This window comes from Hevea brasiliensis, chromosome 17 (genome assembly GCF_030052815.1).
Source record: "Hevea brasiliensis isolate MT/VB/25A 57/8 chromosome 17, ASM3005281v1, whole genome shotgun sequence".
Lineage (NCBI taxonomy): Eukaryota > Viridiplantae > Streptophyta > Magnoliopsida > Malpighiales > Euphorbiaceae > Hevea > Hevea brasiliensis.
This window is the reverse complement of record NC_079509.1, coordinates 7,240,778-7,267,513: the sequence shown is the minus strand read 5'-3', so window position 1 is coordinate 7,267,513 and position 26,736 is coordinate 7,240,778. Positions and strand designations below refer to the sequence as shown.

At 32.9% G+C, this 26,736-nt stretch overlaps 1 long non-coding RNA gene and 1 pseudogene across 1 annotated transcript; both read left to right on the top strand.

Moving 5' to 3' along the window:
* The first annotated feature begins 4,477 nt into the window (after window positions 1-4,477).
* On the top strand, window positions 4,478-9,266 carry LOC110656359 (ubiquitin-like modifier-activating enzyme 5; annotated as a pseudogene).
* A 10,442-nt stretch (window positions 9,267-19,708) lies between these two features.
* LOC131175452 (uncharacterized) lies at window positions 19,709-20,488 on the top strand. The gene is made up of 2 exons (XR_009145661.1): window positions 19,709-19,768; window positions 20,347-20,488. It is a non-coding gene; the product is annotated as an uncharacterized LOC131175452 (long non-coding RNA).
* The last annotated feature ends 6,248 nt before the right edge of the window (window positions 20,489-26,736 follow it).

The window sequence follows — 26,736 nt, the reverse complement described above, 5'->3', positions numbered from 1 at the left end:
TTAGACATAATAGAATATCCAAAAAATCTAAAATTAAGTCTGAAGACTCTACTATCATAAACTTTATAGTATATAATTTATGATAAATGTCATCAAAACTCTATGTGAATTGATAGAAATATAAAGACATTAATAAATTATTCAGTGATGTGATCAAATAATTTTAAATATTAGTAAAAGATATAGAATAATGCTCTCTCAATTTTCTTTCAATACATTGAATCATCTCTATTGTAGTCATTCAAAAATCTATGTTAGATCTACATTTGGTAGATCATGATTGTTTTTTTGTCTTACTTTGTGAGAATTGTGTTTGTTATCAAATTCATTATTGCTGATAAATTTTAAATTTTTAATTTTTTTATGAAGATTTATCGTCTTTTATTTTGAAAAAATTTGATATTTCTTCAATTATTAAGATATCATTAAAAAAAATGTTAGCATTTGTTGTCTCTTCTTTATTTATTTTTTTCTTTTTATACAAAATGAAGTTGTTAAAATAGTATTTTATTATTTTGGTAAAAATATAATCATAAAAATTTTTTTTTAAGAGTTTAATAATTTTCAGATCAGACTTATAAAAGAATTTTAAAATTAAATAATAATAAATTATTACTGAATAGAATAAATTTCTCATCAAATGATCAATTTAAATATTGAATAAATCACTCAAATTAAAGTAATTATTATTATATTTTATAAAAATAATTTATCTTAAATTTTTTTTATGTGAAATTATAGTAATATAAACTTCATATTTATATTATATTCGTTTAATGAAAACCTTTGTATTTTTCTAAAAAAAAAAAATCTAAATTTGCATAAAATTTGGTATTACAGATATATGAAGAAGAAACAATAATGGAGGCACAAGTGGGGTTTGGTTCTGCTTTTCTTTCCTAGCTAGTGAGGCATATAATGAGAGTAGTTGATAGTTTGGACTGATCTACGAAAATTCAATCCTTCTTCCAAATGAAGATTCAAACTTTTTCCAACTCAATCTTATATTGATTAATAATGTTTTGATCTCATCCAAGGACACAGCCGTGCAGACATCAATTGAATCAACTTGCCATGCCATGCCATGCCATGCTTGTTTAATGGCCCACTTCACCTAAAAAACAAACAAAATAATTCTCTAATAAATTGTAAGTACCTATAAAGAGATATTGTAAGAATTTATTTAAAAAAAAAAAATGTTTCTCTTTTTGAATAATACGAGACAGATAATAGATTGCATCGCTGAATCAGTAGTCTAATAATTATTTAACATATTGTGCAGAATTAATTAAGAGTGACATAGTGAATAAGAATATCAAATAAAGAAATATGTAAACCATGAATGCGAAATGCTGGAATTAGAAACAGTGACTAACATGGACATGTGGGATTGGGAATGGTAGGTGGCGTATCAACTCTTCTTGAAGATTCATGCGTTGCACTTGCACCCCATTGGGCTTTTGCAAGCTGTTGTTATATTTACATATAATAATAACAATGATAAATTTTGAATTTCTATGGCTTTGGGCTCCACTGGATGATAGTGACAATAAAATTTTTTGGGATAAGGTCGTCGAATAAGGTGCTTATATTCATGGCCACGGGTGCAATTTGTTTTTCAAGTTTGGTATGCCTTTGGGTGTTTCTTTTTTTATTGATGTTGCTTTTAACTTTCAATCTTATCCAACTTTCTTGCCATATTCATCTACCTATCTCTTGCTTCTGGATTTTCTTTCTCAAGAATCGTTACTTTGAATTCATTCGTGTAAGGATTTCAACTTTTAATTTTCTATGCTATAAAATAAATATTTAACTTTTTTTTTTAATGAAAGTTATAATATTTCATTAATTAGCAGCAGAATTACAAGAGGAATCTCTAACTAATAGTCTCATCACCCAAGCCCAAAGAGAAACAGACCCAAGCACATATAAACTGAAATCCTATGGCTAGATGGGTATTCAACTCCAATTATGAGACTTGGCGTCAAATAGAAGAAGGCTATGATCGCTGCTATACCAAGAAGCACAAAACAAAGGAGACTCTTTCTGATCGGTGGCTATACAAGGCATATAAAACTAAGTTGAGGCTAAGCAAAGCCCTCCAAATCAATTCATCAACCCTAGGACAAAGCGAATCACTCATTTGTGACTTTGAGAAACCTGGGACCATATAAGTTCTATTTGGTATTGAATTTCAGAGCCTTAAATTGTTTTTCTGAATAAAAACATTATTTTAGATGTTGTTGAAAAAAGCAGTTTAGAAAAAACTGTTTTGTTATTTTAGTATTTTTATGACTAAAACTGATCAAATTTAATTTTTAATTATTTTTTAACACTCCCTAACTAATATATTTAAAAAATTAATTTTCTCAACAGCAATGCCAAACAGGCCTGTAGAAGCCACAAAAAAAGACAAATAAGGACAACTCAAGTGATCAATGGAGAGTAATGATAACAGAATTTAACAGCATCTGCCATGCTTAGTATGGCATAATAAAAATTGTAATGTAATTACATTACATATTTGATAATGTAAAAATTTTTGATATAATGAAATGATAATTAAATAATATAATTAATTATATTTAAAGTAATGTAATGATTATTATACATAAAAATAAGTATAATTATAATTATTTTTTTTATTTTTTTATTTATTATAAATATTATTACCATTATCATAAGCAACTACTATTACTATCATCAGTGCTCTTACTCTGTCACCACTATCACCATCACACCACCACAACCACTAACATCAGCATCCTATTACTATCATCGTTATTACTATCACTTGACCACCGTTATCACCACTTAGTTATTGTCACCTCTACCACCACCTAGCCACTACCACCACCACTATCTTATCTTGCTACTACCACTACTATCTATTACTGCTATTGCCACCATCACTTAGTTACCACCATTACTTAGTCATCACTATCACTTAACTACTAATTATAGCAACTATTACTACATATTATTAATATTATAAATAAATTAAATATTAAAATAAAAATTATTATTATATTATATTACATATATTTTTATTTTACAACTAAATAGAAAAATGTAATGATAATTACATTACATTATCTACTAAGTCGGTCATCTATGAACCAAGTAGGCATAAGCAGTGGTGGAGCCTGAACATTTTATTTGAGGGGACCAATATTTACTACACGAGTGAAAGAATGAAGTTAAGACAAAGCTATATCAAGCAGAAAATTCAGCCTCATCAACATCAAAGGTCTAAGTTCTATAATTTCCTAAAGAAAGTCAAATCAAATCTTTAATTTTAAGATGTTTGTGAGGACAATATAAATTTCACTAGAAAAAAAAAAAAATTGAGGTGTGTTTTGCTAAATTTTATTGTTTTTTAGTGGCAAAGCTAGGAGATTTATTTTGAGGGACCAATTATAATTATTAATAATTTACAGAAAAAAAAATAGTGCATTTCTATTCAGAATTTATGCTATAGCAATTTTATGTAAATTATAATTAAAATTAAAAGACGTAAAAAAATTATTTTTTGGGGTACAAATAATTTGATATGAAGACTTATTTTATTTAAAAATTAAATAACTTATTTTTAATACAAATTATTAAATCATAAATAAAATAATTATTATGAAATTTAATGAGTTAAATGCTTATTAATTAATTATTATAAATATAAATATTATGAAATTTATTCAATTTAAAAAACTTATATAAGTAATTTAAACAAAAAAACAACATTTAAAATTATGTAGATAAAATTTATATATATATATAAAATGGGCCCCTGAACATAAAGACCCCAGAGATGCCACCATTTCAGATGTCATATCATGCATAACTCTCTCATGGAGCCAACAAACAAAACAATCCAAGTCGATTGCATGAAACACAGGGCAGGTCCTCAACAATCCCTCTCAATGAAGCACTTGCAAACTCAAAATTTACAAGGAGAAAGCATATACCACACAAGTGAGAGAGAGGATCCTGCACTTTTAGACAGAGGAAGAAATTGTCCCTTACCTAGATGGGATAAGTGGAGGATGCAGAATGATAGAATTAAAAGGATGAAGCCTCTGAAAGAAAAACCTAAGATGAGATAAAAATTTATCTCTAGAAGCTAGAGATATATATTTTTTTTTAATTCTATCTATTGTGATTAAATATTTAACTATTTGAATAGTGAGTTTTTTATTAGTATTGCAAAATCACTTATCACAAGAGAAATTATATAATAAATCTGTTGATATTTTATATAAAGTGATAACATAATAGTTAGTGTATATATATATATATATATATATATATATATATATATATATATATATATATATATATATATATATATATATATATTAGTGGATCTCAACCACCATGGATTTTTTTTTTTAAATAATAATCATATTTACATATATATATATATATATATATATATATATATATATATATATATATCTAATTACATATGTGACAGGATATGAGTGCCCATGTGGTGGATAGCAATCCTTATAGTAGGCTCGTGGCGCTTCAAAGGATGGGTATTGTGCTGAACTATGAGAGAATATATACGGGAGTTCTCTGTTGCCATTGTTGTCTGTACTTATATCCTCTAACCTTTTCTTCTTTTGGTGCACATTTTAATACATTTGCAAATTTATGATCATTGTGGAGTAACAAATTGCCTAAAGTCGGTGTTTGGCAAAACTAATTTTAGGATTTTTGTTGGAAGAACTGCATCAAGACTTGTTGCAAACTACAGTCTTGCAATTTTTTGAGGAGCTATGACATTTTAATTTCATAGTTAATTACCCAAAAAAAAAAATCCTGAAGTATGAGGTTGATTACAATTTTGACAAAATATTGCTTGGGGTTTTAATTGCTTCTACAATAAGCTTTGATTTGATATATGGCTTGCACGAAATGGTTTGATATATCAAACAAACTTTTGAGAGAATTTGTAAGTCTTGATGCCGAGTGTTCTACTGCAATTCACATGTTATATACAAATTGTAAGTTGTCTATATAAATTGACATTTAAATCTTTTGCTTGATGATAGGTTTCTCTTTACTTCTAATTTGCACAATTTTTGGAGAGAGAAGTGAGAATTTGAAGAAGCCAAAACTCTGCTGGGACTTGAATTGAAATTTTTTAATGTTCTGGATCACAATCGTAATAAAATTTTAAATGATAGCATTTAAATTGCAATAAACACTATACCTCAGTTTTCTTTTTTTGGGTACTTGTCCTTCACTTTTATTTAAATTCTAGAAATTACAGTTCCATATTGTGTTTGGCTCAACTTATTGTTGCAAATGACAATTGTTTTACTTATTCAATGTGATGTATGGTGGCTTTTCCTCCCCTCTTTAAGGTGGTATCTCAAGGGAGTGGGCATGTTATATTCTTTTAGATTTGATTATCAATAAAACTTAAGGTGCTAGGTTTTCACTTAAGTTTTTGTTTGAGTTTTTTCATCCAAGGATTAAAATATGCACATTGAAGGAGCTTTACGATTGTATTTGGTTAGCAATATCCATGTATATATCAGATGATTGTTTTATCAGTGTTTGGCGAAAGATAAATAAATAATATTTATCAATCTCATTCAAATTAAAATAAAACATTCCATTCATTAAAGACAATAAACTATATATATATACATATACCTCAAAATTTGACTCACATGAAAAAAAAATATAAATCACACATTATGATATTTTTTAATCCCATTTCCATTTTAAATATACACAATTAACTTTCAACAATTCAAATCAAAGCATCATAAATAATGTCACAATTCACTATTTCAAATTAAATTTGATCACTAAATTTGTTGGTTTTGTTTATTTATTCAAATTCTAACAATAAATTTTTATTGTTAGAAAATCCATAGTTATCATTGCTGTAGTACAGATGTGAGAAATGGATTTTTTTTTTTCATTTACTATAATTTGACCTTAAATCAAATTTGTTGGCAGTGGTTTCCTGAGGTTATATCAAATGGTTCATCCATCCATCAGGTAAATGAATCTTGTGTTTCCATGATTTCTTTACACGTTAATCCTAGCAAAAATCTACATGCAGTTATGCTCAATCAATTATCATTATCTTAAGAGATCCTGAATTTTATTGTAATAAATTATTTTTATATGATAACAGGGAATTGGTGGTGTTGGCAGTGTTGCAGCTGAAATGCTAACAAGATGTGGAATAGGTCGTCTTTTGTTGTATGATTATGACAAAGTGGAGTTGGCCAACATGAAAAGACTTTTCTTTCGTCCAGAACAGGTTTTTTCCCCCTAATGATTTATAATATCAACATTCCTCATACAGTATGCATCTAAACTTGGAATTCTTTTGATTAAAGCCAGGAAGCTCTTTTTCTTTGCTGCTGTGCTGATTTGATTTTGACATATTTCAAGAAGGCAACAGTTTTCTGTATTTGCATGATATGCAAATCTGGTATGTTCCTTGTTTACTTCCAACTTTTTTTATTCATAGGTTGGCATGACAAAGACTGATGCTGCTGTTCACAACCTTTCAGACATAAATCCTGATGTTGTGCTTGAGGTAAGTGTTAATGGAGTTTGTGTTTATGGGACTTGTTGGCAATTATAAACTTATTGCTTACTACAGTTTGTCAAGACGTGAATTCTTTCATGCCAATTTGCACATGCGTACTGAAACTTGTGCACCCACCCCCTTTTCTTTGGGGATGAGGGTTGATAAGAGTTCTGTATGCCTTTGTTTGCTTAGGGTAAATCTCTTTCTAATAATCACTGAAGAAGAAGATTGCTTTTTTATAGTTTGGTTCTATTTTACTTATTGTCCACTAACAACTAGAATTTTGGCCACCTCTATCATATATGTGGGTTAGTTAGGGCATCACTAACTTATCAAAGAATTGAACAGAAAATTGTTTAGGCTGACTATATTCTTGGTACTTCTTCATGCTAATTGCGGTCTTCTCAGACCTATACACTGAACATCACAACAGTGCATGGGTTTGAAACCTTCATTTCAAGTTTGAAAAATAAATCTTTCCATCCAACTGAAGAAGGTAGTGGAGTAGATCTTGTCTTAAGTTGTGTGGATAATTATGAAGCAAGGATGGCTGTTAACCAGGTAAAGAAGACCATTTAAGTGGCAATCATTCCCTTTTCAATTGTTTTGATGAGTGATGCTAGCCCTGATTATCTTTTTGACTTTTCCTGATGTAGATGTTTTCATTCTGATATTTATCATTTTTACCTTTCTATTGCATAATCTGATTATTGTCTATGATTTAAAATTTAAGATTGATGTAAATTTTTTAGGAGATTGGAATTCTTTTTTTGAATATTCTAGAGCTCTTGAATGCTTTTGTTGTGGATATGAAGGCTTGTAATGAGTTGAATCAAACATGGATGGAGTCTGGTAAGAACATTGTTCTCGCTGTTTTTTTTTTCTTTCCTTTACTGGGATACAAATTGTGAACATGCGATATCCCATTTTATAATGTTCGCAAACATGTAATCTAGAAAGGTTTTAGATCTATGCTTCCCTATCTGAAAGAGGAGAGAGAACGAATTGAATTATAGCATGGTCCACCCTATAAATGAGCGCAATCTTCCCCAGAGCCGTTGGCAACTGTATTTGATGATGATATGTTCAGTAGAATATATAGCTATCAAATCTGGATGCATAAATGAGGCAGATTTATGAGTGGTACCTAGATTTACAAGACCCAATTATGCTTGCATGATTTGTTTTGGATCTTCAGGGGATTTCATGTAGAGTTTGAATTCTTATGTATCTGGGTTTCATCTTCTTAGCATTTATTGATGTGTTTGAGTAAATATATTTTGTGACAGGTGTATCTGAAGATGCTGTTTCTGGTCATAGACAGCTGTTGATTCCTGGAGAAACTGCTTGTTTCGCATGTGCAACTCCTCTGGTATGTTCATTTACTCTTTATCGTATTAATTTCTGGTGTCCTTTATTCTATGGTGGTGTGATGACAAAATGTGAAGATCTTATTGCAATTTTCTTAGGTTGTAGCATCTGGTGTGGATGAGCGGACCCTCAAGCGTGAGGGGATTTGTGCAGCATCTTTGCCTACCACAATGGTAATGTCTTCACAAACTTTTCAAATTGTTCCCTCGTTTCTAGAACTTCATTCTTCACTCTATTGCTCTACTAAACTAGGAATATATTGTAGCCAAAGGATCCTTACAATCTCATGTGTTTAGCACACAGCAATTTGGATATGATCTTATTTTGCTGAATTTGTTGTCTACAACTGTGTGTTTTGTTTTCTATCCATTGATGTGAATTGAATTTCAGGGTGTTGTTGCTGGGCTTTTAGTACAAAATACACTGAAGCTCTTGCTCAATTTGGACATGTATCTCCATACCTGGTAAATTCTGTAGCAACTCTGTCTCTTTCACCTTGTGCTCCAATTCTTGCTAAAGTGATACATTCACAGAATTTGATTTGCAAATTTGTATCTTCTTTGTTAACCGTGTTTTTTTGGAAAATTAGCAGTTACATGTGGCTTAGACTGTTTGGTTTTGACAGTTTCTGGCTTTACTGATTGGTAGCAGGGATGCAATTCTCTTAAAGATTATTTTCCAACCATGGAAATGAGGCCAAATCCTCAATGTTCACATGCAGTTTGTCTGGAGCGTCAGGTATCAAATTCAGATGTGCTTTGATTCAGAAGCAGATATGTACTTGAAATCTAATTATTTGGTGTGCTTGTGTTTTTCTCCTTTTTCTGATAGTATTAATTGTGATTAATCTAAAGAAAGAGTATCTCCTTGCAAAGCTGGCTAGGGATGCTGCAGCTAAAACCAAGATGGAGGCAGAATCATTTTTGGCTACTGGAATCCCCCTTCATGCTGATAATGAGTGGAACATAAGGTAGCACTGATAAAGATAGATTGCTATCTTGCATTATCTATTATTTTTTATGTGATGTTTCTTTATGGGAGCTTAAGCACCAAGTTTGTTGAAACTTTTTGTTGGCATTCCTTCAGTGTTGTTGATGACAGTGAGTTGGAAAAGACAGATGCCAGAGGCTCAGGTGATCTTTAAAGTTTGTCTTTAATGTTTATGATAATGGTTGTGTTACTAGTGCCCAATAACAGGCTTTATTTCCTCAATATTTTTGTCTTTTGGATAACGAATTAACGAACAGGAATTTATATCCTTATTTTTCTCTTATGGATGGTACTTTGTTTTAAACTAAACTAGTAGATGATGAAAGTGAACTTGCACAAATAGTAATGAAATAAGTAAGTTATTTGAGTATTCCACTCTCCTCCTAAACTAAATTTATTTTATGCATACTCGTAAATTTAATTGCTGTGGACAGATAAATTTCCCATATTGGTCTTACAATCACTCCGTGCTGACATTGCGTCTAAATCTCGAGTTTCCTTCATGTTTCATTTGCTTACATGGTTGTGTCCTCTTATATTTAAACTGTAGTTTGCTTCCCTCCATCGTTCATCTGGTCCTGCAGATGCTCTCCCCGAAGGTCTTACTCATGAACTCCCAAGTGCAGACGAGTTACAGCTGCTGATACAACGACAACTACTATTGATGACCTTGAAGAACTCAGGAAGCAACTTGATGCCCTTAATGCCTGATTAAGGACTAGGTTGCAGCACTAGCTTTTCGGGAAGACGATTTGTAGGCTCCATATTTTGTAACTTTTCTTTCTCTTAGTATAATCATATTAATTAATTACTGTAATTATGCTAATTGCTATAATTATGCTAATTGCTATAATTATGCTAACATGAATAATCAAAGCTCAAATTAAGCTTTTTAGGCTGAGATGGTAGAATTCGCACATATTTTGTTGTTTACATTATAGAATTAGAGGAGTGTAGATTCGAATAAAACCAAAATGAGTACAGAAAATGGGCCAATATAGCAGTTACTATTCATAAACTAACAAAACAAAGTACTTGTATTTTCGGAATAAAGTAGTAAATTATATTGTTAAATTAATTATAGTTATGGTTTCTTTCTTAAATGATAATTTAAAGATAATTAAAGGGCGGTCAAACTAATTTATGCATGAAGAAAACTGAAGCAGAGAATATTTCTTAACTTTTCTGGTTTGTTTTAAAATTTACATTAATTATCAATTATTATATAAATTAAGTTATAGAAATTTGGAGAAGTCGTCATTTACAAAATTTACATGACTTGCAAATGGCAGAATATAAATGGAGTAGGTTAGTGCATTGCTTCATTCAGTACAACAATGACGTGCAAGTTTATATGTGAAGATTTTAAGAGATTTTCATCTGAACTAGAATGAACAGTGCGTAACAACACATGGCTTAATGCCATTAAAGCATAATAAATCATTTCGCAGCCCTGGCTTCCAATTAGTTTCAATCATATCTGACGAAATGCTTAATAGTAACCGGCTGCCTAAGGCTAGATGATATTGAGAAGTTGAAAAGCTATGGCCCCTTTCTCCCTTCTCCTCCAAGTCGGTGGTTTAGAGGTTTGAAGGGACGAGGGATCTCTTTGACCGGCTGGAATGACCTGTCTTTCATAGCAGAATGTCAGAGTTAGGTCTAGCTTTTGGTTGCTAGTGCTCTAGGCTACGTTAGGGGTGAGCATCCAAACTGAACGAGACTGAATCAAATTATGAAAATTAAATTTTTTATTTTATAAATTGAATTAAATTAAAATAGATGAAAAATTGAATTCAATCGAATTGTCCTATTTCGGTTTGGTTCGGTTGAAATTTTTTAGTTTTAATTTTTTATTATTTTTTAATTTAGATTTGATTTTTAAACTATTTGATTTGATTTTAACCTTGATTTAAACTTAATAATTATTAATCAATGAAATTAAATAATTTATATATATAAATATATATAATTCATAAATTCTCTATAAAAATAAATTAATTCAAAAATCAATAAAACTATTCAGTTTAGTTCGGTTTAATCAATTTTTTCTCTTTAAAATTGAATCGAATCGAAATAACTGAAATTTTATAATATAAAATCAAACTGAACTGAATTATCTTAAAAATTGAATCAAATTATTGAATTAAGACAGTTCAATTCGATTTATTTGGTTTGAGCCGAACAAGCTTGTCTTGCTGGGCCTGTGTGCGGGTTGGGGATTTGTCTTGTATTACAAGAGCCATGATATGTGTAATCTTGCCCATTAAACTTTAATGCAATGAAATTTACAATTATTAAAAAAAAAAATCCATAATGCAACAACATACTGATATCATGTACTATTAAGAGCCCGTTTGCTTTTTAGGAAAAAAAAAATCTGTTAAAAAAATAATTAAAAAAAATATTTATTTGAGTATTTTTATTATTAAAATTTATTAAATTTAATTTTAAATTATTTTTTAATATTTTTTAATTAATATTTAAAATATATATATTTTTTCAATAATAGCTCCAACAATAATAATAAACAAATCCTAAGGGTATGTTTGGATAAATTATAGGAGGAAAAGGAAAATAAAAGGAGGAAAATTTTTTTTATTTTCCATCCTTTATTTTTCCTTTTGTGTTTGGAAAAGGGAGAAAATAAATTTATTTTTTCTTGTAAAAGAGTGAAAGTAAAATAATTAAAATTACTATTTTATCCTTGTCATATGAATTATTTTTTTATGTGAATAAAGATTTTAATTTAATAAACACTATATTAAATATATAATTATGAAAAAAGATTCATAAAATATTACTCCACTATTTTGTCATTGATGTTAAAAATATTAAAAAAAAATACAAATAACTAAAAGACATAAATGAATATAAAAGTAAAAGGATTATTATGTAATTTTATAAGTTAAAAATGTGGCTTTACCCCACACTGTTTCTTTTCTCTCCAAATCGGAGAGAACGAGCTCAAAGGAAAATATTGGATATTTTCCTTTCAGTCCTTATTTTCCCTTTATTTTCCAAACAAGAGAAAATGTCACATCATAAATATTTTTCACAGTTTATTTTCCTTCCTCCCTTTTTTCTTCCAATCCAAACAGGCTCTAAGTTACTGCATCCTTTGCCATAGGTCAGATCTAGCTGGTTATAAATTGAACTGAAGAGAATGTTGTAGCTAAATCAATTCCATAGCGGACTTCATGATGGCTTAACTGAGTAAAATCAACACCAAGTTTTAACAGAAAAAAATAGCAATGCTTACTTTGACACCAGCCATAGATAGTAGCTTGTGTGACTAAATGTAGGTTGCGTCGGAATATTACTTGAGTTCTCCTCAGCAAAATATACAACTTCAGACACTCCTAAAAGGAAATTGAAAATGGGATAAATCGTTATAATAATTAACCATGAAATGCAGGAAAAGAGGAAAAACAAAGAACACAAGAAACTGAAATATTAGGCACATTTCAAGAACTCCAGGAATAAATGCTTTAGAGATGGCAAAAGAAATGCCATTAGAAGTTTGAACTAATTTAGCAAACACAACCGCAAGCAGTTAGAAAATTTCAACTACGACTTAAGATTGTGAAGATTTGAACGATGAAATCTCATTTTCTATCTCCAATCAAAATCTATAGGTTTTCTCTTGTTATTGGCACATAAGATTTTAAAATTGTTACATTTATGCCAAGTGATAATATTTAATTAAATTTATTGATGATAGTTTTTTTTCCTGCCACATAGAATTTTAAATGAATTATATTTACGCCAAATGACAATATTATTGATAGTAATTTTTAAAAAAAGTCAATTAAATTAAATTTATTAATATTTATTAAATTTCATATAGTATTTATAGAATATTAGTTTTCCATTAATCAATTTTGACCTTCCAAATGCATACAATGATAAATTTTTCATAATATCCTATATGGTTGTAATATATAATTGTGATTTAATTTTTAAATTATAATCTAAAATTAATTTTTCATCGCCTAAACAAATATAAGAAAAATATTCAAAATACTTCTTAGTGACCTGCATATTTTCATTTTCATTAATATGAGAGTTCAATTCATTGAGTACAAGAAATAATGTAAAAAAAAAAACCATATTTAAATCATTTATCTTAGTAAGTCAAAGTAGCATATTACTAACTGAATTAACTTAAGTTGATGAAAAGTGAAACTATTTAGATAAAGAGCAAGCCGCATCTTGTAGAAAATAGTCTAGAACTGTTGTCTGGAGTGATTTGAAGTCCCCAGAAACTGAGACCTCCCATTTTCATTCCTCAATAACCCATCAAGCCATTCATGCAATCTATTCTTCATTCATTTACTGAAAAGAACATCGGTTAAGCGTCTTAATGCTTCTTCTTCTTGCCTTATAAATAAATAAGACAATTCTTATATTAATCAAGACTATGAATTCCTCCAAAAGAATGCATTTTGCCACTCTCAATTGTTAATTTTGGAGAGAAAGAAATTAGAACCTTTGTACATGCAAGCATTGAAATCGATTTGATATTTAGCTAAGAAATCCATGGAAGTTATCTTGTAGAGAAACTCATAAGATGGGCCATCAACTTGTAGCTCTTAACGAGAAAATATGAAAAAAAAAATGCCTGATAAATGAGAGATTTAACTAAAAAACCAAAACAATATTCAAAAAGAGAGAAGGAAGGAGAGAACACCGACGGATGAGCAATGAAAGAGTGGCATTTAATTGGAAAATAATTAAAAAATCTCAGCAATTTCAATTATACCATAAAAAGAATTTAATTTTTAATTTTTTTAGAGAAAGTTTAACATTTTAATTTCCTTTAAAATACCTACTCCAAATTAGAATCATGGAATATTTGAATCTTTGTGAAAATTTATTTAAAAAATATCTAATTATTAAAGGTAATATCTATCAACTAATTTTTAATTTTTTTTAAAAAGGTCAATATTAATTTTTTTTACTTCTTAAATAGTTATAATATATAATTATTATATAATTTAATTTATTAAATACAATCTTTAATTAATTTTATCTTTTAAATTTAAATAATAAAAATTATTAATTACTAAATATATTATCCATTATTATTTTCCTAATTTTTAATTTGAAAACATAAATAACAGTAAAATCAAGACCACTAATTTTTAATACTGCATTAAATATGAGTTTATTATATTTAATTTAGAGTTAATTATCCACTAATTTCTCCCTTAAAAATATAAGTTGGCATAATACTGTTTTTGTATATGATTATGTTATTAATACTTAAACAAGACCTATGAAAAGTCAACGCTATATGCTGTGCTAATTGCAATGCGGTAACAATTTTATGAATTAAATTTCAGTGCAATTTTTAATTTTCATTTTCTTAACTACTAAACGGATAAAATCCTTTAGAATATGAGCAAAGAAAAAAAAATGAATGCAGAGGTAATCGTCTCTATTTAATTATTAATTAAATAAGTTCTCTTCATATATCATTATAGTGTCAAAAAGTCTCAATAAGCATTCTCCCTAAAGAGTAAACATAGAAAAAAAAGTTACTTCTCAGAAGAATATAGTGGTTGATTATTTTATTAAATTGTTAAATTGTAATAACTTAAGATGTTCTTTTCTTTTTGTTTAACTGATGGGTTCATCGTATGAAAATAAAATATGATATGTTAAAAATTAATACTCAATAAAAATTAAATATATTTTATATTGGATTATAGCTTACTAATGAATTTATTAATTTAAATTAATTGATTAATTTTACAAAAAGTAAAATAAAATATTCTAAATAGTATAAAGAGTAAATATGGAAAAGTGGTTAAATACCAAATATAATGGCTGGTTATTTCATTAAATTAGTATATTGTTATAATAAATCAGTATTTTCCTTCCTTTTTATTTAAGTATGATATATAAAAAATTAATACTCAAAATAAATAATTAAATATATTTTATAAAGGTATGAAATTCGAGTGATCTTCATTTATGGTTGTGTTTTATGAAATACAACATCATCTTTCTTTATTTTGAGTGATTTCTTTTGGACACATGATTTCATTTTATTTGGAAATTTTCAATACTTTTCAAATTTCATTCATGGAAGCCATCCTTAGCAACTACTCATTTTACCATTATTTGAAATGTATATACTTTTCAATTATAAGTTATTGTTTAATACATATTCAATTTTTAATTGAGCATTTATTTTATTTATATTTAATTATATGATATATATAATTTCCGAATTTATAAATTATTAATGAAATAATAAAGAGTTCATAAATGCTAGATAAATCTCAATTATTTAATTATAAATTTTATTTATGTTCATATATATATATATATAGCAGATAATAATTTGTGTGATACTGTTATGTGGCATTTTTCTTAAAAAATTTGTCATATATCACTCTCCATAAATAAATATCTTTTATACTAATAATATTTATTTATTTATTTATTTATCTTTTTAATTATCATTATTATTTATATTGCTACATTAACTTTTGTGATTAAAATTATTATTTTATTTAAAATTTAATTTTTTAAAAATTAAGGTATTTTATAATTAAATGTAATATTTAAAGATTATTTATATTATTTTTTTATAAATTCATTTATGTAAAAATATTATTTATCACGGTCAACCTCCATAATAATAATAATAATAATAATAATAATAATAATAATTTAAAATAAAAAATAATTTAAAAGATAATAACAACAACAATGATAATAATAAAAGGTAATTAATAGCCATTAATTTAAAAAAAAAAATAGTCATTAATTTGTGATTTCACATTCTTAAAATTAATATATATTGTACTTTATGTAATTAATTAACAAGATACAATAATTATTTTTTTCATAATATTAATTATCATTCAATTATCATAATTATTGTTATCATTTAAAATGAAAGTAATTTAGCTTAATACTATAATTATAGCTAAAATTTACAAAATATATAGCCATATTTATTTAATTAAATTTAAATATTTTCAGGATTATTTATTTATTGGTCATCATGATGACATTTTTATATTTGTTAATTTTTTTCATTTGTTTATTTTTATGAATGATGATATATTTGAATTATATATATTAACTAATTTTATTAAATATATAAATATTAAAAATAAAGTATTAAAGTGAGAGTAGTATAGTTACATTCTATAAATATTGAAAGTCAAATTATAAAAAATATTAAATAATTTTTATAAAAAGTAAAATAATAAATTTTAAATTAGATATATAAAAAGTTAATTTTTATTGAATTTGTATATAGTACAAATATTTAGTTAGATAATCTACCAAAAAAAATTTAGTTAGATATGTTGCGAAATTAAAATATATCATTATTATTGACATTATTATCTTAATTTTTATTATTTAAACTATTATTTTCTTAAAAAATTAATTTTAAAAAATTGAAGCCTCTAACATTATGCATTATTGAAAAATTTTATATTATTTTTTATAAATTTATTTATGCAAAACATTATATGTTAATTTATACTTCACTTTTATATTTTATTTTAATTAATGAAATATTTTTTATTTTTATAAAAATTAAATTATTGTAATTTATTTCATATTAATTAAATAATAAATACAAACTTTATATCATTTTACCATTTCAAATTTGATTTCACTCTTGAAGAGAATTTTGCATCATTAGTACAATATTATCTATTTAAATATTTCCTATATTAAACCTATTTATATATAATTAATGTATAGGTTAAAATCTTTCAAAAAGCGTGCCATATGGCACTCTAAGAGAAGAGCTTGCCATGTAGGATTACAAGTGGCAATTTATTTATAAAACATAATTAATTTAATTTTATTAATTTTTCTCTATTTTATTATAATTATTTAATTGCTTTGAATTATGATAAAATTATGATTATCTAATTATAAAATATGATGAATTTCATTTAATTAAATTTTCTCTATTTTTTATTATCAGTATTCAATTGCTTTCAATTATGATGAAATTATTAATTCTCTAATTAGAAAAAAATTGTTTTCTCACATTTTGTTCTTAAATTTTTTCTCCAATTTGCTTTATTTTTATTGTTTTTCATTCAAAATTTATTAGTCTCAATTATCAAAAGTTATTTATATTTATACTTATTCTTAATACTCTATAATATTAGAAAGAGTTAGTTGAATCCTGAAAAATAGTAACTTGTGCTAGAATTATCTTAGGACAATGTAACTAATGAGGAGACGCCACCACCGGAGCCACTTCCATTGTTCAATGGTCTAATTACAAGAGCAAGGGCAAAGGAGTTGCAAAGTTTGGTTAGTAGAATTTGGAGTTGCAAAGTTTGGTTAGTAGAATTTGGAGGCGCCCAGAGGATCAGATTAGGCTTGGGCTTGGGCATTTTGAGGATAAATGGATCAGCTTCACACAATTGAACCTTTGAGCTTAACTTCTAGAATATTCTATTTTTATTTCTTTATGCTATGTAGCAGATTAGTTATTTGTAACTTATATAAATACTTGTCTTCTATATCAAATAGGGAGCTAAGATCAAACATTGAGAGAGTATTGATTTTTGGCCATCGTCGTCAATTATAAGAACTTTATGATTTCTTACTTGTTTCTTTAATAGAACTTAAACTTAAGCAAATTGATCACTTGTTTATTTTATCTTTATAATCAATGTGCTCTAGCCTAGCTAATATTGTGTCTTGATTGATTATCAATTCTGCCTTGTTTGTTATTAAAAGATCTAATTTCATCTTTAGATGTTATGTCTCTAATCTGAATATTGGGGGGTGTTCATCATTTGGTATCAGAGCAATTAGGCATCAAACAAGGTATTTATCCTTAGATCTACTCTTTTAATTTCTGCCTAGAATCCTTCATTCACGTTCTGTTTGTTTTTCATTACAATAGCATTCGTCTAAAGTGATTTTTCTAGGGTTTATTGTAATAGCTTCAAAACTGTCCGAATTTTTCATATGTTTGGCTGAATATTTCTTATTTTCTTAGTAATTTTTCATTAAAATCTGACATTAATACATCATAGCCGAACACTCTACATTAGGTTTTAGATTTGATTTTTGCTTGAAATTGAGTTTTTTTTTGTGTTTATCTTAGGGTTGTAATCATTCAAGCTAGTCTATTTGTTCTTGCTATATTTTGCCTCTTTAATTTGAATATCAAGCTTGAGAAAATTATTAATGATGCATCTGATGATTGAGAATTGATGTTGGTTATTGGATTGAATTAAAATGTAACACCCCAAAATTTTAAATTTTATGAGCATTTTTGGTATTTTAATTTTATTTAAATTTTAGGAATTTTTTTGAGATTTTTCGGATTTTAAAAATCGGGTTCGATTTTCTGAAAATATAAACTTTGATGATTTTTAAAAAATTAATTTAAAGACCACATGGCAAAACTAAAAATATATTTGGAGTCTACGTATTTTTCTGAGTTTTCTGGAATTTTTTCAGAATTTTTGGACCTCGTTTTCGGTCCCGAGGCAGAGTAAAAATTCAAAATTTTGTATTCTGAATCGAACCGGCCGAATCGAACCGGACCGGATCGGACCGATCGAATCGGACCGGTCTTCTTCTCTTTTTTTTCTTCCCCGCGCGCGTCGTTCCCTCTCCCCTTCTCTCTCTCTTTTCTCTCTCCTCCCTCCCTTGCCGCCGGCCAGCCACCTCCCCCTGCCACCCCAGCCGACCGGCGCCGCCACCCAACTTCCCCAGCCAGCCGGCCGCCTCCCAGAACGGCCGGAAACCGCGCGCAAATTCCCTCCCTTGCGCGCGAGGCGTTTCGGCTTCTCCGGCCAAAATTCGGCCGATCCGACCACCAATTGGACCGGGTCTTGTGTCTAAAATCATCTACTCGGCGAGAGCTTTCCATAGACACCAAGAACGCCGAAATCCATCGAGCGGTTTGTCCGATTTTTGCTCGGAAGATTTTAGCCCATTTCGACTTTTGGGCTAGATTTCTCGAAAACCGTGAATCCCACGAGAAAACCGAGGGTACCAGCACGCTCCACTCGTCGAGAGCTTCGCGGCGACATAAATTTAAAAATTTTTCGACACCGTTTTTCAGTGGGTCCCACGGAACTTTGCAGTATTTTTCCGAGCATTTAATGAGCTTAGAAAATTCTGAAAAATTTATGTACTAACCCCCGTGTTATGGGCTTCGTGTAGGTATCCTCGATTCGGTGAAATTCAACAGTTGACCGGGTCTGCGAAATTCCGACCAGACAGACCCGTTACTGGAAAAGTTTCCGAATTGGACCGAGGTTTTGGCTAGCCCCCCATTGTCAAACGTCCCGAGCGCGTTCCCGAAGTCGGAATTGGCAAAGGTAAACCCGAACCTTGCTTTTTCGTAATTTTCTAGTGCTTAAATAGGATTAAAAATCCATAAAATATTCGTGGTAGCTTAGAAAATTATGATTCTTTTTGCAATAGCTTAGTAATATTGCTAAGGACCGCGGGGCAAAGTTTTAGAATTTTTAGAGCTTATTTGGGTAGTTTTTGCAAAAATGGTCAATTATAAGGACTAAATTGAAATATTACATACTGTGATGGATGATTGATTTGATGGGCCCAGGAGGGGGTGTGTGATATGATTGAGCTGTGGATATATGGATTGTAAATATAGAAGTGTGTTTTGAGCCATTTTGCAGGTTGGGTAGGTCCTAGGTATAAGGGAGACTCTGCCGGATTTTCGGCACGACTTAGGACGTATTGGTCTTTTTCTTTGTTTGTATTGAGTCAGATTTATTAAATGATTGTAATAAAATTGTCAGGTGAGTCGGGATAGCCTTTTTCCTCCGCCCAGCCGCCACAGTGATTGTCGTCAAGTCTGTGAGTAAAATATTAATTTTAATTGTAATTTCACTATTATTATATGTTCAAGTATGCCCATGCATCACTTATATGCATATATTTATGTAGTTAAACTCTAGGCACGATTTATGTTGCATTGATAACTGTTAAAGTGTCATGGATGTTGTTGTGGTAATTTGGAGCAGTATGCGTGCGTTGGCGTGCGTGTGATGTGGTGTGGACTATGGATAGGACGGGTAATCACGGCTTGAGTTCTTCGCTGAGACCCGATCCTTCGAGGGGTAGTCACGGCTTGAGTTCTTCGCTGGGACCCTCGATTTGGTTTATTAAGTGAAAGTCCGGCTTGAGTTCTTCGCTGGCACCAGGTTGGATTTAAGAGAGCTGTATAGGGGATCAGCTCCCATATGTTATGATTGATGCTACAGGGTGCGTGAGTGCTCCAAATTACCTTTTTGATGTTATGATGTAAAAATGATGTTGATGTTGCATTTCACTTTACAGGATGCATTAGTTTTAGATAGTTATAGAGATTATGGTTAAAATTGATATTTTACTCTCTGAGTCGAACGCTCACTCCTGTTCAATATTTTTTTCAGGCTACAGGAGGATTTTATTTTGGTTAACCTGCTTTTCTCCTTCGCAGGTTGTTTATCAATATTTGTGTAATTTTATTTACTCCTAGAATTTCCGCATGTGTTAGAAGTATTTATTTGATTATGGTCTGTAATATTATTATCATGTTGGACCTGTAAACGTATAATGATATGCATGTTTGATGGATTGGATGAGGGAGCTGAGCTCCCATTTATTTTTATGAGGATATGAGTATGTGGAGGGTGAGCTGAGCTCCCCAATTGAGTATTTATTATGTTTACAGGTCGGGTGAGTCGAAAACTCCCCGTTGGAAAGTCCATTTTATGGCCGGACTCTGTCCATTTGTTTTCTTGATATTGGGCCCAAATGGGCCTTAGAGTTGGGTTAATGAACAGTTAGGCTTACTACGGGCCTCGGGGGCTTTAGGCTGGCCCAGGTCCTAGTGCCGGTCCGGCCCATAGGTTGGGTCGTGACAAATGTGGTATCAGAGCTTAGGCTCCAGATTCTTAGGGAATGTTGTCTAAAGTGTTGGGAAGAGTCTACTAGGAGTCACATGCGGAAATATAGGGTCCACATTCGTCTTGCATTGTCATCTTTGCTTCTAGTTTCTGCTCCATATGTTATGTATAAATATGAGTCTATAGAGCTGTGTAATGAGCAGTTTTGAATTTTTGTGGGCTAATGCTGCTGAATTTCGTGAAAATGCGTAGAAGGTGAGAGCCGCCATCGCACTGTAACCAGATGTGCCCGACGAGGTGTCGGCACAGATGAGGCGCCCAGGAGGCGAGGTAGGAGGCCTAGAGTCGCTCAAGTAGAGGAGCAACCACCCCTGAGACAGATCCTTTATGGCACAGGGTCCCATGGACCCCATGGCAGCTACTCTAGCTGGGTTGCAGAGGACCATTGATATGATGGCGCAGTATATGGTCCACCCTCCACAGCAGCAGCAGTCCACCGCACCAAGAGAGGAATCTTACAAACAGATCATAAATTTCAAGAAGTTGGTGCCTGGTACTTATGATGTGTCAGACGATGCATATCGGTTTTGGATTCTGCAGACAGCAGAGCAATTACTGATTGGTGATAGAAGACTAATAGAGTGTATGCAGCATGTCATGGGGCCTATGCCTAGACAATGGATGAATGACTACGTGTTACCCCGGATGGAGGATTTGACATGGGCTCAGTTTGTGGAACTTTTTATCAATCGGTTTGTGCCAGAAAGCTTCAGAGATCAGAAGCAGTGGGCCTTTGAGGCCTTAAGACAGAATGGTAGGTTTGTAGATGAATATGCTACAGAATTTTTGGAATTGAGCAGATATGCCCCTGCAGCAGTAGCTACAGAAACTATGAAGGTGAAGAGATTCCTAAGGGGGCTTGACAGGAGGTATGCGAACCTAGCCATGATGTCTGATCAGTCTTTTGACGTGGTAGTTGATCGAGCTAGACAGATAGAGATTAGCTATGCTGCGGATGACAGCGGGAGAGCCAAGAAAAACAGAGCAGAGGGTTCCTCAGGTGTCCCTTCCATGGGTTCTCCGGACAGTGGTGGCCAGAGTAATTACAGAGGAAGAAGTAGGAACAAGAAGAGTGGTTTTAGACACAAACCTCGAGGATCTGGACAGTGGTACGGATCCAAAGAAGTGGTCACAGTCAGGTACAGCCTGGTCTGGTTCAGATCCTCCTTGGCACCTTGTGCACAAAGGTGGAAGAGGACATTCAGACCTTGTTTGATGGGATCGAGTATGCTTCAGGTGTGGCCAACCAGGTCACTTTGCTAGAGAATGCCCCGCTTTGATGAGCCACGATGGGGTCACGAGGTTCTCATTGCAAATGTTCCTCGCCATTGTATCCGGTACTTCCAACATGGCGGCAGCGATCGATACAACAGGCCGAGAACAAGGGGGACGTGGATTTGGAGGCGGTCGAGGTAGAAGTCGATGTGAGTTACGCCACTCGGGTAGGGGTCAAGCTCGGGTTTTCACCCTGACCCACCAGGATGCTCAAGCTTCAAATGCAGTTGTGGCAGGTATTCTTCCAGTCCTGCTCCTATGAGGCTCGTGTTTTGATAGATCCGGGTGCTACGCACTCATTTGTCTCCCCTGTGTTTGCCATGAGGTTGGGTAGAAACCCTACAACTTTAGAATGCCCTTTGTCGGTAGCTACCCCACTTAGTGACAACATAGATGTAGATATGGTTTTTCCGGGTAGCCCAGTGGTAGTGGATGGAAAGTTCCTCCCAGCAGACTTGGTTCCTCTACCAGTAATAGATTTTGATGTAATCCTGGGGATGGATTTATTTGTCAACTCACTATGCCACTTTAGACTGCAGGAACAAAAAGGTGTATTTCCTCATACCTGGTGTGGAAGAGTTTAACTTTGATGGTGACAGGAGCGTGGCTCCATATAATTTGGTGTCAGCAATTAGTGCTAGAAAAATATTGAGGTGTGGATGCCAAGGGTATTTGGCATTGGTGAGAGATACATCTGTAGAAGGTGTCAGCATGGAAAATGTTCCTATTGTCAGAGAATTTATGGATGTCTTCCCAGAGGAGCTTCCAGGGTTGCCACCAGAAAGGGGAATAGAGTTCTGCATTGATGTTGTTCCGGGTACAAACCCCATATCAATGCCACCTTACAGGATGGCCCCAGCAGAATTGAAAGAGTTAAAGGAGCAACTACAGGAGCTGCTGGACAAAGGTTTTATACGTCCGAGCACTTCACCTTGGGGCGCTCCTGTTCTATTTGTGAGAAAGAAGGATGGGTCATTGAGGTTGTGTATCGACTACAGACAGCTGAACAAGGTGACTGTGAAGAACAAGTATCCACTTCCTCGGATCGATGATTTGTTTGATCAGCTCCAAGGAGCTAGATTCTTTTCCAAGATAGACTTGCGATCAGGCTACCATCAATTGAGAATCAGGAATGAGGACGTGTCCAAAACGGCTTTCAGGACAAGATATGGTCATTATGAGTTCTTGGTGATGTCTTTTGGACTCACTAATGCACCAGCAGCCTTCATGGACTTGATGAACAGGGTGTTCAAGCCATTTTTGGACCGTTTTGTCATCGTATTCATAGATGACATTTTGGTGTACTCTCGGACCGAGGAAGAACATGTGTGGCACTTGAGAATGGTGTTGCAGACTTTGAGGGAGCACCAGCTATATGCCAAATTTTCAAAATGTGAATTTTGGCTAGAAAGCATCTCATTCTTGGGACACGTGGTTTCTAGTGACGGCATTCAAGTGGATCCCAAGAAAATTGAAGCTGTAACTGATTGGCTTAGGCCTACAACAGTCACTGAGGTGCGAAGTTTTCTGGGTTTAGCTGGCTACTATAGGCGTTTTGTACAAGATTTCTCCAGGATAGCGGCTCCCCTAACTAAGTTGACCAGGAAGAATGTTCCATTCATTTGGACAGATGACTGTGAGGTGAGTTTCCAGAAGCTTAAGGAGTGTCTAACCACTGCCCCTGTGTTGACACTACCTGTGAGTGGTGAAGGATACACCGTGTATTGTGACTCCTCCAGAGTTGGCCTAGGGTGTGTTTTGATGCAGAATGGAAAGGTAGTGGCTTATGCTTCAAGGCAGCTGAAGAGGCATGAGCAGAACTACCCCACCCATGATTTGGAAATGGCGGCTGTAATCTTTGCACTAAAGATCTGGAGACACTACCTGTATGGTGAAGTGTGCGAGATATACACCGACCACAAGAGTTTGAAGTACATCTTCCAGCAGAGGGATTTAAACTTGAGACAGAGGAGATGGATGGAGCTTCTGAAAGACTATGATTGCACCATCCAGTACCACCCTGGGAAGGCCAATGTTGTAGCAGATGCCTTGAGCAGAAAATCTTCTGGCAGTTTGGTGCACATTTCAGTAGAGAAGAGACCATTGATTCAGGAGGTACATGAGTTGATGGATAAAGGTTTAATCCTAGATCTTTCAGATGAGGGGGTATTGTTGGCTCATTTTTCAGTGAGGCCAGACTTGAGGGACAGAGTTAGAGTTTCCCATCACAGAGACCAACAATTGATGAAGATTATAGAAAGAGTACAGCAAGGTGAAGGTGGTGAGTTTGGATTTGCCAATGATGGCGCCCTAGTGCATGGTTCGAGGATATGTGTGCCCGATGTAGACAATCTCAGAAACGAAATCATGCGAGAGGCACACTACACACTGTACAGTGTCCACCCAGGTTCCACCAAGATGTACCATGATGTGAAAGATAGCTATTGGTGGATTGGCATGAAGAGAGACATAGCAGACTTTGTGTCCAAGTGCTTGACTTGTCAGAAGGTGAAGTTTGAACACCAGAGACCGTCAGGGAAGCTGCAAGAGCTCCCTATCCCAGAATGGAAGTGGGAAATGATTACCATGGATTTTGTGACTGGGTTGCCTCGTACCACGCAAGGATATGATTCGATATGGGTAATTGTAGACCACTTGACCAAATCAGCTCACTTCTTACCTGTAAAGACTACATACTCTGTGGCACAGTATGCCCGGCTCTACATTCGAGAAATAGTCAGATTGCATGGAGTTCCGGCTTCCATAATATCTCGATGAGGGCCCCGATTCACTTCTCGGTTTTGGAGAAAGTTGCAGGAGGCACTTGGCACACTGATTGAACTTCAAGACGGCTTTCCACCCTCGACATGCATCGGACAAATGAAAGGACAATCCAAACATCGAAGACATGCTTTGCATGAGTGTCTTGGATTTTGGAGGTCAATGGGATGAGCGGCTAGCTTTGGTGGAGTTTGCCTACAACAACAAGCACACTCCAGATAGGGATGGCACCCTATGAGGCATTATATGGAAGAAAGTGTAGGTCTCCTCGTGTTGGATGAAATGGGGAAGCGAAGGTGCATGATGTAGACCTAGTGCAAGTACACTTAGGTAGTTCCTTTGATCGAGGAACGATCGAGGACTTTTCAAGAGGCGTAAGAGTTATGCAGACCCCAGACGGAGGGATGTGGAGTTGCAGTGGGCGATTATGTATACCTGAAGGTTTCTCCAATGAAGGGAGTCATGAGATTTGGAAAGAAGGGCAAGTTGGCACCTCGGTATATTGGACCTTTTGAGGTTACTGATAGAGTTGGAGCAGTTGCCTACCGGTTGGAGCTACCACCCAACCTTTCTCACGTTCATCCCGTGTTTCACATCTTCATGCTCAGGAAATACATCCCAGATCCTTCTCATGTACTACAGCCTGATGTGATAGAGCTAAAAGAGAACTTGACATTTGAGGAGCAGCCTGTAGCCATAGTGGACTACCAAGTGAGACAACTGAGATCCAAACAGATCCCTATGGTTAAGGTTTTGTGGAGGAGTCAGTCAGTGGAAGAGTGGACTTGGGAGTCAGAACGGGACATGCGTAGCAAGTACCCTTATTTGTTCAATGTATAATCATGTGCTTTATTCTGCCTTTTTTCTGTAAGGGGGGAAGAATGTAACACCCCAAAATTTTAAATTTTATGAGCATTTTTGGTATTTTAATTTTATTTAAATTTTAGAAATTTTTTTGAGATTTTTCGGATTTTAAAAATCGGGTTCGATTTTCCGAAAATATAAACTTTGATGATTTTTAAAAAATTAATTTAAAGACCACGTGGCAAAACTAAAAATATATTTGGAGTCTACGTATTTTTCTGAGTTTTTTGGAATTTTTTCAGAATTTTTGGACCTCGTTTTCGATCCCGAGGCAGAGTAAAAATTCAAAATTTTGTATTCTGAATCGAACCGGCCGAATCAAACCGGACCGGATCGGACCGATCGAATCGGACCGGTCTTCTTCTCTTTTTTTTCTTCCTCGCGCGCGTCGTTCCCTCTCCCCTTCTCTCTCTCTTTTCTCTCTCCTCCCTCCCTTGCCACCCACGACCACCTCCCTGCCACCCACCAGGCGCCACCCGACCTCCCGGCCAGCCGCCTGCAACGGCCGGAAACCGAGCGCGAATTCCCTCCCTCGCTCGCACGGTGTTTCGGCTTCTCCGGCCAAAATCCGGCCGATCCGGCCACCAATTGGACCGGGTCTTGTGTCTAAAATCATCTACTCGGCGAGAGCTTTCCATAGACACCAAGAACGCCGAAATCCATCGAGCGGTTTGTCCGATTTTTGCTCGGGAAGATTTTAGCCCATTTCGACTTTTGGGCTAGATTTCTAGAAAACCGTGAATCCCACGAGAAAACCGAGGGTACCAGCACGCTCCACTCGTCGAGAGCTTCGCGGCGACATAAATTTCAAAATTTTTCGACACCATTTTTCGGTGGGTCCCACGAAACTTCGCAGTGTTTTTCCGAGCATTTAATGAGCTTAGAAAATTCTAAAAAATTTATGTACTAACCCCCGTGTTATGGGCTTCGTGTAGGTATCATCGATTAGCGAAA